We start from the raw sequence: 13,212 nt of genomic DNA, 5'->3' as shown, positions 1-13,212 counted from the left end.
GATGATGCAAGAAACAAATCATCAATAGTGCAAGATATCTACGATTTATTATCACAGCGCAAGAGAACATCTATGAAAATAAAGTGGGTAAAAGCGCATGCTGGACAAGCCCAAAATGAAAGGGCAGATGCGCTTGCTAAAAATGCAGCTCAAGACCCATCTCTACCTCCAATCAATGTCCCATTCCCTAAATCGTATGTGAAACATATGTTGAAAAAAATTGCATTAAAAAAATGGCAAACTGAATGGGAAAATGCAAAAGTAGGTAGAAGGCTTTTCAACTTCTACAAGAAACCTACATATGATCCAATCTCTTATAACTTCTTCATCAACATATTCTTATCTGGACATGGTCCTTTCCCCACGTACTACTTTGCACGAAATTTGAGCGATTCAGACAAGTGCGTATGTGGGGAAAAGGGAGACCCAGAACACTATATTTTCAAGTACCAGCTCACAAAAGAGCTACGCTGCAAAGGAAGGTCACAAATTACGCCTGAGTACATTAAATGCATGCTAACGATACCTCAATTACAACGAAAGGTTTCCTTGATTATGAAGAAACTTTTCGCATATAAAAGAGAAGACATATGTCAAGATGCTATCACATCTGTATAAATACCTCTTATTCTACAACTTGCAAAAATAATGCAAGATTTCAGAAATATTGAAAATGTCTGAAACAGGCTAAATATGGTATAAATAGTTTTTATAAAATAGTTACATTAAAAATTTGTACTGTATTAGGAGATGAGGGGGGAAAATCTTGTAATAATTAAATCATTAATTAAAAAATAATATAAATAATATACGACTCTATTAGACATCTTAGTGTAAATGCAAGTATTATGTGATTTTCTAATGTATATTTTCTGTATTTATGATACATTAATTTACAAAAATAATATTGTAAGACTTCAGTGCTGATGCATTTGTGTGTAACAAGTTTAAAAAAATGAAAGGGAATGTATTAATAAGAGAATTCGCCTTAGTAATTCAACTAAATGTAATAAAATGCACAAAAAAAAAATTCTTCAATTAGTTCCTTAAAATGATGTTTATTTTAATTCGATGTAACTAGATATACTAATGTAAATATATTGTTTGTATGACGTACAATGTACAATGAACGTTTGTATGTATGTTCGAAGTAATTATGTTATATCAATCTGCCATAATCCAACTTTTGTTAATAGGTTAATTTCTTTGCAATAATTGTATACTATGTCTTTGTAATTGTATATTCAATACGTAAGTCTAATATTAATGTAAAATTACTATGTAAATGTCTTGGTAGGCTAGCATCCGATGCGGGCGAACTAAAAGCCCAGCGGGGTACAGTAGTGCGGATGAGTAACACCTGTAAAGTCACTGACGATGTTCTGGTGCTCCGTCCACATTTCTCTGTCACTGTCCCGTTTGGATCTCTATATCTATAAGCACAATATTTACAACAACTGCATACTTAAAATGTCGTTGCGGGCTTTATAAAATTGACAAAATTTGACAAAAGTATGCATACGGTTATATAATTTTCTTTTCGACATTATTTCCGGACGTAAATATCTACACTGATTATTGCATGCTTGAATTATTTTAAATTTAAAAAAAAAATAAAATTCCTATTACACCAAACTTATAATATTTTTCATCTTTTATTTTTTTTTTATTCTTTTTCACAAAAAAATTCTTCGAAACAGAGTTTCAAGTAACATTGGAAACTCATTATTGTTTGTTAATTATTGAAAAAAGAAAGCTTAGCTCAACACAGCTCCCCTTCTGAATTTCTTATTTTTCCCAGACAATCGATGATAAACACAAATCGATATTTTTAAACAATGTCTGTCTGTCCTGAAGATGTAAAGTGAACAACAGAACCCACTTTATCCATTGATCGGAAAATTAAGTTTTGCCTCTTTGTTACCCAATGAACATCAGACGCACGCTGTTGCCAGATGCTTTACTTGCAAGCAAGCAGTTTCCTTACACGCTTGTATTGTTGAGAATTCTGCATCCAGTTTCTTTCATATAATTTTCATTCATATTTTATTCACATAAATTACATTTCATTACTCATAGCAACTATTATTTTTATAGTAGGTGCCTCAGAATTTAGTTTACATAAATCCTAAGTTAACTTAAGGTAATTCAATAGATTGGAGTTTATTTTACATCGCACCTGCATCAGCAGTAGTGGTTTCCAAAGGTTAGCAATTCAGGGATTACTTTAACATTTCTTGGATACTTTGCCGAGATATAAATAATAAATTTGTCAGGAAATTTTGCATTATTTATTTTAATTATTTAACTTAACAATGGACATTTAAAACTCCTTTTCAAATTAAAAATATTAAAAAAATATACTGAATGAAAACAGTTTAGGTATTCTCGAAAATTTTGATGCTTTTTATGGAATACTCCTTCAGTCACATAATGATTTTTTAATTCTAGTTTGATTTAAACAATAAACATGATCTTCATTACGGAAATCAGTATTTATATACAGAGGGTGTTCGTACATTTTTTAGACGACTTTGCTTAGCTATTAAAAAAAATCTGACACCAAATCACTTCTTTGCACTGAATGTTAAATTATACGCATTTTATGCTGCATTTTATTTAAACTTATTTCCTCGAATTTCATTAGATGTAGATTTCTCACTTTTGGTCGCACTCGGCCTTATCCGCAGTTAAACAACTTTTAAATCATTGCTAATTCTACAACCATTGCATGCACATTAAGTCAACAAAACCTTAACCTGAAGATAATAACAACATAATTTAATCATTTTAAAGCAAAAAAGAACAATTTACCAACATATAAGAATTTTAAAAAACTCAGCTCACCGAGCGAGTAACAGAGTAATATATATATGTGATGTACCAGCTTTTGTCGTAGCTTAAATTATCAGATGATAAGTTTAAAAAACAGGATCCATTTATTATTATTCAGGAGAAATAGCAGTTACAAAATCAGATATCCGGAGTAAATAAAAAGAATTACTAATAACTTTTTGTATGAAGTTTACTGCATCGTAACATTAAAGAAAAGCCCCCGATATTCCTTTGCGAGTCCTTTTATAGCCTCTGGAAAGGCGGAACTTCCAAGAAATGACGTCAGCCTCGTCAGCCAATCCAGTTCGCTTTAAATATTTCCAGAACATTCTATAACTGTACATGTAGAAAAGGCGGGAAAAACAACTTGACTACGGGGCTGTGGATTTAATTCCACGTACTTTCAAATAAGAGACCGTCGCCATTAAAAATGAAAAGGAACATACAGTTAGAAATTTAAGTGTAATTTTGACTATGGAATTTTATTATTACATATATGTATTTCTTTTTGTGCTTTAAGTGATTATGTGTTTTATGTATTTTGTATTTTGCGCTTTGTGTTTTGGGTATTATTTGTTTATGTGTATTTATGTGTTTTTATATGTACTTATTTTGTATTTTTGCTTTAACTACTTACCATCTGTAACACCACAGCTTGCCTCTTCAGTCTGTAATACAACCCTATTAATGCCATGTACAACATTTTAACAACCTCAAAAATCTCCCGGTGCAGCCACGTGGGGCTGCAGGCAGCTGTTTTGATCTGTAATTGAAGTTCTTAATGCATGAATCTGCATGGAATGTTTGTAGAATTATCAACAATTCAAAAGTTGCTTAAGTGTGGCTAAGCCTAACTTTGTTTTACCATAGCACCCATATTTGTTTACATTTGAAACTTAGCAGAATAGTGAATTTGTTGCCAATCTAATGGTGTGGTGTATTTAGTTATGGCAAAGCACACTAGGGCTATCTGCCTAAGGGGAGGAATGCCTTCGTGGAGGACTTTCTAAGGGAAACTGGCTCGTATACACGTTACACATGGGGAAAACCACGAAAACGCCCATGCAGCCAGCCCGTTCGCGGGATTCGAACCTCGGACCGAACTACCAGTGTTCAGCGACTTTACCGCTCGGCTGCTGGTGGGCCTGTTGCCAATCTAAAGACACTAAGCTTCGCAACAACAAATATAACGTTTTACTATTGCGAATTAAATCATGAATTATACATTCTGGAATTATCATTTAATTTATTAAATTATTCCATATCTTTACTCAGGATAGCGTCCACAATTAATTAAGCAGTTTCTACGGCTTTAGTATCTTTTTGCAGAGTGCGACCAAACGTAAACTTTCACTTTTGTGCACCGAAAATCAGCCCTTTTGCCCGCTGGCCGAACGGCTTGCTTTTGAGTAGAAACTAATTTTAACTGTAAAAATTGCTCTTTAAAATTTTTTATAAAGATATTGAGGTTTTATGTGGTATTTTTGCCATGTCGCGAAGTGAGAACTGAATTAATTGAATGAGAAATATATCTCTAATGAAATTCGAGGAAATAAATTAAAATGAAATACAGGAAAAAATGCGTATAATTTAATACTCCGTACAAGGAGTCATGTGGTGATCAGAATTTTTTAGCTGTTTTTAAATGATAGCCTATGTACGTAAAAAGTTATTTTAAATTATTAAACATTTAAATTGATTAATTAAAATATTGTATATATTAATGTATTGATACTTATTAATACGGTATTATTTCAAATTAAAATCTAAATTTTTATTCACCTTTTTAATGCTCAAAATTTGAATGCGCCTTAAATATACAGTATATTACACCTGAAAAGATTCTCAAATTAGATAGTTTATTATATTTAAATTAGAAATGTTCCTTGCCTTTTATTATCTATTATACAAATTTTTTTGTTGTTTTCCTAAATTTCTAATTTTAAAATACTACTAAGCTTAAATTAATTTTTATTATTTTTTTTCTAATTTCCGAATTTTAAAATATTCCTGGGGCTTTAAAGTGAAGTAATATAAGTATATTAAAGTATTAGACTGATTTATTAATGCTTAAATTGTTCGATTTTAAGTAATGAAAATATAAGACAAAAATTTTAATTTAAAATGTAAGCAAAAATGTAGATTAGAAACGTACCAGGTTTATTTAGCAATAATAATACACCAAGGGAATGTGAATAATAATAATAGTTATAATTATATCCCAAAGAATAGTGAATAATATACCAAAAGGTATGTAAATCAGTTCGGTATCTTCTGCTGTGTTTGATATGATCTAACATTTAAAAATCAGTGACCAAGTTTGGTTCCACATATTGAAAAATATTGCTTGTCGACTGTAATGTGAAAGATGAAAGTAAAACCTTAATTTTAATATCACTTTTCGATCTGCCTGAAATGTCTTACGTATTGGACTAAAAATTATTGGTTGTAAGAGTACTTGTTTATGAACAATTATTATTTGTTACAATGTAAATTCTTTTTGAAAAAATAAAAGCAATTAATAGTAAATCCAAACATAAAATGCTTCCCTATTTGAAATCTGGTATGACGTCAGTACCTTACAGTGAGTGTTTATCTCTAAAATATCTTCCTGTGTATATAAATATGTAGAAAATGAATGTGCAACTATTCACGCTCAGGTAGCAACATAATGAAACTTTATTAATTACTTAGCCAAGATAAGTAATTATTACTAACTACTTAGTTAAGATTAATTAAGAACCTGTATTATGAATTTGAAAAAAATTAACTAAAAACCATGCTTATAAAACATGCAGAACATTTTAGTTCTCCTTCACATTTGAGTTCTCCTTCACATTTGAGTTCTCCTTCAATATACAGCGATCTCCTTCACAATGACATTGAAATGTGTTCCTTTCATAATCATTCAAAATTCAAACTTTTTATAGAAAACAATTTAGCTTGTCGCAAAAATATTTATCTTGTAAAAATTGTAATACTTGATTATGAATATAAAATAACAAAAGGGAAATGAATATAAAATAAAAAAATAAAAATATGAATATAAAATAAAAATATGAATATAAAATAAAAATATGAATATGAATATAAAATATGAATATAAAATAAAAAAACTGTTCTTGACTCTTCAAACATTTATTTAAATACTGTGCCAATGCAAAAGAAAATTAACTTTTGTTCTATTATTTTTGCAATTAATATGAAGTAAATGCATGAAAATGGGAAACTTACGCTGGAGGGAATATAGTATACGTACGTTTTAATGCATATATGTTCATGATTTAAAATTTCAAGGTTGCGATATATTATTTACGATTTTTCAGCAGGGCTAAAGATGGTTTTGGCATTTCTTATGTGAACGGGATACAAGAAGGAAAAAATTATTTTTTCCAAAAAATAGTGCGGTATCACGAGCGTAGAGAATAGGAGTATAAGAATGCTCGAATATTTTTATTGAGCAGTGAAGGTGGTTGTTTCAAATACCAAGCCAAAACAATGATCAAGTGTCTATGACTGCTGAATCCTGAACTTCGTCCTAGCTTCGAATCTAGAGAAAAGGCTGAGCCGCAGGAGTGTTTTCATAGCTTTCTCTATCGGTTACATAAATAAAAGCCAGTTGTTTTACAAAGTCTTCCATGAAGGCCTTTACCCCCTTAGGCAGATAAGGCTGTCTGCTTTGCCTCAGTCACTGAATGAACAATCCATTGATCCAGATACTAAATACACAAAGTTATGAAAAGATTAGTAATACTTTAGGTAAATTGAAAGTATATATAAATACACTTTCAATTTTTCATACGTATGAATAAACACTGGTGAAAATGATATCCCAATACTTGACAGAAGCTATGTTCAATAAGCAGAATTTGGAACGTGTATTTGCACATCTGAAAGATGAGATCTATTCAAATTTTGCTCTAGACGAATAAGTGTGGTGCTAGCAGCGCCACTAAGAACGCGCAAATCACATTTGCTACGCAATATAAACTTCGTATAGTTTATTTATTATCCGAATTCGATGTTGTGAGTAAGATTTTAGACAAGAGTGTCTTTAAGGAGACGAAGAAGGTAGTATCAACAGCTTACCGTATTTGAACGAGACCGTTTACTTAAAATTACAAGAAGATGGATTTTCCTTTCGCGATGGGACAGAAAGACATGGCACGGATGTATCTACTGTATTTGTGTGCTGACAGCAACATGGCACGGATGTATCTACTGTATTTGTGTGCTGACAGCAACATTCACGGGATGGTACTTTTCTTTATCTTTCTTTTTGCCACTGAAATAACAGCTGGCACGCCGGGTTAGGTATGTCAGTGGCGCATCGCACTGCATCTGCAACCAGACATTTGAGCTTTTGTTGGCATCAGAGTGACACAGCGAGTTCTAAAAATTTAATTAATTTGAGAAACAACTCTGAGATTGACTCCCAGCGGTTGTACCACTTGCGACTTCGGTGATGTCAAACTAAAAGCTCACTGGTGAGCGAAATGGAGATCTGCTCTGTTCTCATATGACATTGTCTATCACACCTTAATAGCAAATGTGTACGTCAGACTGGTGTTGCCATTCTAATGTAATAAATAATATTAGTAGCCTGTTCGAAAATGTCCCTGGAGTAATATTATAGGAGCATTTTTGAACAGGCTACCGCTCGACCCCAGACCGCTGCTATCCCCCAATGTGCTGTATAGGGTGTAAATATGTTGCCCGGCCTGGGAGATCACACAATCCGTCTCCCATCGAGCATGAATAGAACTTGATTGGACTACAGATATAACTTCATCCATCTAAGTGCACCAGGCAGGGAACTTCATTCTGCAAAATGACAAACGGCACCTGTAAGACACAGTGCATGTGAGTTTGCATGCGTACATTCAACACCATGGCGACTACGGCGTTGTTATTGTACCACCATTTCAGGTTTTAAATGGCACTTGCGCATATTTTTACCTGTGAACCTGACACATTAATCAAATAAATACGATACAACAAATGCTTATATAATCAAATAAATACAACAAAAACTAACATTTCATTCCTATAAGTTGATTTCTTCTTGGTGCTGGGATTTCGTTTTCCATTGCTGTACATATAAGTGGGCGTAAAGAGAAATTATAACTTTAATTTTCAATAGTCCCTTACCCTTCCCCATTTTAATTTGGCTCTTTACACTTTCTGTCCTAAGTAGAGTAACTGCTTATAATAAATCTGTGAACTATGTTAATTTAAAATTAATCTATGACACATGAATTATCGTGTGATGTTAATAATTCAGGCACTTAGATAAAATCTTCAGCGAATAAGATTTAGGATGAAATCAAAACTGTTTATTAATGGCCAATACGAACATGAGAAAAATTATAAAGTGATTCTTCTATACAGGCCTTTATTTTGAATGTGTCCCATTACTGCTCTTACTTACTTTTCTGAGAATATTTTGTTGCTCAGTCGGGCGCGAGAATTACAGCGTCTGTGATGTGTAATACATGTAGGTTTCCATCCTGTTTTTTCACTGGTGATGGGTGACGAAACAAATTACTTGCACATTTGAATTCAAGGAGGAAAGATTTATTCTATCAAATGTTTTCTTTTATATTCCTTAAGGAAAAAACTATTTTGTTTGCCAATGTTACAGCTAAAAGAATGTTTCATTTGACTTAATATTTTAAGACTGCACTAATAAATCCTATTTAACTTAAGGGGAAAATAAAACATACAAAAAAGAGTCTTTTAAAGTACACAGTTTTAACCAAAGATTCTAAAACGTTTTAAAAAAAATTAACGATCACAAAAATCATAATCATATGTTGCTAAAAATTAAACCACGGTGTTACCTGATATGGCGCATTTTAAATTAGAATGTAGAGGAGAAATGTAAGCACATTTCATGTAATCTTTCATATATGTATCAATTCTAATATACTGTCAGTTCCATTATCCTTTATGTTAATGACCTAAATCAACTGCTGTAGGTACCTAGATGATTCTAATTCGAGTCGCGTGTTAAAAAGAAATGCTAAAATATCTAAAATTTATTTTTACATTTTAATATATTTAAATAAAACTGCGTAACTTAAAAAAATTATTATTATTATACATTTTAGTCCGCGGGTTGCTAAAAAGCAATAAAGAAACAAAATCATTGCCTTTGAGCGAAGGAAAATTATATTTTTCAGTTTGTTTATGATTTTATTTAGTTCGTAACAATTTATGTTTGATTTAGAAATCCGATCTCGTCATCACTTAAAACCCCTGGTATTTGGATTTTAAAATCCAGCATTGCTAACAACTTCACTATGATTGGCAACGAAATCCTCATCGTCATTCAAAAGTGTATGATAAATCTGTAAGACATAGTTTAATTACAAATCTATAAAATTTTAATTACCATACAGATCTACGCTTTTAAAATTCTTAGAACTTTTTGCAGCGAAAATTCATAGCACACCTGTTGCAAAGACACTTCTCATTTGAAAGCTAAATCATGTGGTTTATATAAATTGAAATTTGTTTTCAACCGATAATATAGGACATAACTGTATTAGATTATGAATAATATATTAAGATAGTAATCATTTTTATATTCAATAATTTGTCTACAAGAATTAAAAAATCTTTTATTTCCATAAAAGAAAAGTTTAGCAAAGCTGGTTATAATTTGAGCTTTTTAATTTTTAGAATAAAATATAGAATTTAATTTGCTAAGAAAAAATGAAAATATTCAGCGTAACTTAACGTCAGTTTTTCTTGTATGAATCGAATTAAATTCAGATGTTTAAAAACAGGCCAGTCAGTGAATTTTATTTGCTAAAATGAAGTGCTTTGCATTGACAATTAATAGCAGTTTGAATCATTTGAACCGTTTCTGTGTTACATTACACAGATGATCTTTGATCATTTTATATATCAGGGAAGAAATATACAGATTTAATTCGAAATTCAAGTACGAATTAAAAAGTGTTCCGAAACTCGAAAGGCATGCATGAAAACCATTCTCAAAAGTACAAATTCAAACAGAGAGTTATGACTAGAATTCAAATGCTTAAAAGTACATATAAATTAAAATTCTTTAATGTGAATGAAGATTATAGTAATAAAAATTATCTTTAAAATGTATACTTATATAATTAGAGGTTTTGAAAATTTATTAGAACGCCAAAACATCTTACCCAAATTTTTTATTTAGGTAACTGATTGTTATAAATCTTCTGCAAATTATTTATATTTTGCATATATTAAATTGTATTTCTATTGTTTACAGCTTATTTACGTGACCTGAGATAGGAATAATGAGATTCAAATGATTTTACTCATTAAAATATTTTTAAGTATATAGAACGTATCCTTTTAATGTTATAAATATGTTTCCGAAATGCTAAGAATATTGAACAATATGCCCTAATGCCATTCATGTACTGATAATAAAATATTCGTTAACAGTTGTGTAATTTTACGTACTAACAAGAAATTATAGTAAAATGTTTTTTTGAAAATAAGAGGGGATTAATATTCTTATTAAAACTAAGCATGCTGAATTAAAAGGAAAAAATTTGTTTCTCAAAACTCCAACGTAGGTAAATTCCTATATTTTTAAATTTATCCACTATAATTTCATGAAATATATTTAAATAAAATCTTATTGATCTTTCATGTATCCCAGTGCTGAAGAATACTTAAATATGTACAATAATAAATTTTGTAAATGACTATAAATTGCTTATTTTATTAACAATTATTTAACTTTGTATACTTTAATTAAAAGTAAAAATTATAATAAATTATTTCTTTCAAGGGGAGTTAGAACCCCAAAATCTTCAAAAAATTGCGATTTCGGATTTTTGCATTTTCAAATTCTCTACACTTTTATCTTTCTAAAAATACCATTCTTTAATCTCTATGAAAATTAGAACTGTAAAAAAATCTAGTTTTAATTTGTCATCGACTGCTTTGATCAATGAGGATTTTTACATATACAAACGCGTTTTTCTCGAAACATGATTTTTTTATACTCGATGTACCTTTTCTCAGGAACTACTGCTCACAGGTATCTAAACTGTTTATGGTTTATTTATTAGGTTCCCTAATATTTACTGAAATGAGCTTTTTGTAATAAACTTAGAAAATTTTTTTTTAATTTTTTGTGTGAGAAAAGTGCTAAATTTTACTATGCCTAACAAAATATCCTGTAATTTACTCTAAAATTCAAAATGTTTCAAAAGCTCATTTCAGTATAATCAGATAGGTATACTTTAATTACAGAAAAAATTTCAAGCTTGTATCTACAGCAGATTTTGAAAAAAGGTACATCGAAAATGGCCAATTTAACATTGTCGGTATAGGGGTTTCTGATACCCCTCAATAGTTTATTAAAAAACGGGAAGTTGTTAATTTAAGCATAACAAATAATTAAATTCGTCATTGCAAATAAAATATGTTTTTTTCATGTTGTTTTTTGCTTTCTACAAATGTGTTTTCGATATTAGTTTCATATATTCTTGTGTCTCCAAGTATAATAAATTATTAATACACCCCATCATTTTTTTAAAATGGAAACTTGAAGGAAATTTCTGCACACAAAAAGCATGTGCTGCTGAAATTGTATAATTTTCCACTTTCCAAGACAGTAACTTTTTTCTAACGTTTTAAAACCGCAATCTATTTCTTTTATTCACAAGCCCGGATCTCAGAAATGATTAGCGATTGAAACAAAAATTGTTCAGTTAACCGTAAAGTAAAGACTAAAACGAGTTCAAGCTGGTTCAACCCAGGGCGAAGCGAAGTGCTTCCGTCTTGTCAATTTGCGTGGCGCTTTCATCCTCCTTGCGCAGTCGTAAATTTTCAGGTCTGGTTCGGTTTCCCCTCCCCAATAACAATAATTAAAGAGTTTCTCTTACCTGCGTCTAGTTTGTAACTGTCCCTGATTCCCCAGCTGCACAAGCTGAAGGGAAATGTCCTCCATTGCATGTTCATGTGTCATTAAAAAAATATAAAAAGAACGGGGAGGGAAGGCTCAATCAATGATCGGACGAGCAAGCTTGCCGTCGTTCCCGGATTTAGCACGTGCCACAGTTGTAAATCCCTGGATGAGTGCGCGTCCTCATCTTCACACGAGACTCATCTGTGCTCTGTGTTGAGCAAAGTGAAGTGGGGCGTAGAGAGAAAAGTCGCATACGACTCCGAGGAGCAAGGTCACTTTAAAGATAAAACCAGTCTCATCCGAATCCTTTCTGCCATCTCCCGTTGGCCTCGCTGCTCGATGTCGGCACAACGACGGATATTGATTTTTTTAGGTATCGGTCGCGGATGAATGGTGATTAGTTGCCATTTTTATGGCCGCTTATTACGGGAATGTTAGAAGCATTTTTGCGGGGGTTTGTTTCTGCTGTGATCTTTATTTTTTTTACTCACCTTTTACGTAAATCGGTGTTTGTTTGTCGGGAGGGCTGGGAGAGAGCATCGGGGAATAGCAGCGGCTGCGCAAGAACTCCCGCGCAGCTGCAATGTGGGGTCGGGACAGCGGACTGCGCCAAGCTGCACGCGCAGTTTTGGCTTACCCCCGGCAAAGATGGCCGACGATTGTGGGGGGGGGAAAGAAGAAAAACGTGGCTCCATAGAAGGATACTCGTCAAAAGGGTATGGATGCGGCCTACCATAAATTACCGAAATTTATTTTCTAGCGTAACTTTCCATTTACAAAGTAAATATTTTCTTTAAATGTATACAAAGAATAAATATCTGAATTAAATTTTACTACATTAAATTTATAAATCTTTAATTTTACAAAGCTTCATACATATTAAGATACCCTTATATACCCTTATAATCCAAGGTTTAGGATTTTTAAAGACATAAAATCTTAGTTAGTCTTTATCTTAATACTGGCGTAAGTACCCGATGCCAATCAAGTTAGATTGAGAGTAATGTATCTAACAACAGAAACAACGATACCGCTGTAATCCTTCTCTAATAACGATGCAAAAAATACGATTCATAGTCATACATTTTTCAGTCTGATGCGATATGTAACCCACATAAAAAATTTCCATAGAAAAATAAACTAATTCTCTCTCATTATATCAGCAACGATGACACCCAGTTTTAAATGATTTTCGTCTTTCTAATCAAATGGTCGTAAAAACTCAAGATCCATCCAATATTTCACCTTTATTCAATTTTAATCGATTAGATGTGGCAAAAAAATTATTATAATTAATCAGAAAGCAATAACGCGAACAAACAAACAAACAGACATTCTTCTTTATTTATATAGATTTTGTAAAACTTACAATTTTTTTATTAAGAAACCCTACGATTTGAAAGCGAGCAGTAGCAACACTTTAAAAAACAAAAATCTCATGTGTACGCCAC

General features: G+C 31.6%; 1 protein-coding gene across 4 annotated transcripts in view; it reads right to left on the bottom strand.

The window, feature by feature from the left end:
* The window catches only part of LOC118197475 (protein still life, isoform SIF type 1-like), a 325,495-nt gene that overhangs the window by 227,179 nt on the left and 85,104 nt on the right, over positions 1–13,212 (bottom strand). Inside the window, exon 1 of one of the 4 annotated variants that reach the window (XM_085816493.1) lies at positions 11,739–12,101. The exons of the other annotated variants lie outside the window; for them this stretch is intronic. The gene's annotated coding sequence lies outside the window, so the exon portion shown is untranslated. Of the gene's footprint in view, positions 1–11,738; positions 12,102–13,212 lie in introns of those variants that run through there. 4 annotated transcript variants of the gene reach the window in all.

Source organism: Stegodyphus dumicola, chromosome 5 (genome assembly GCF_044657685.1).
Source record: "Stegodyphus dumicola isolate Sdum_Otavi_A_Nest chromosome 5, ASM4465768v1".
Classification (NCBI taxonomy): Eukaryota; Metazoa; Arthropoda; class Arachnida; order Araneae; family Eresidae; genus Stegodyphus; species Stegodyphus dumicola.
The sequence above is the reverse complement of the archived record's forward strand: the minus strand, read 5'-3'. Positions and strand labels throughout refer to the sequence as shown.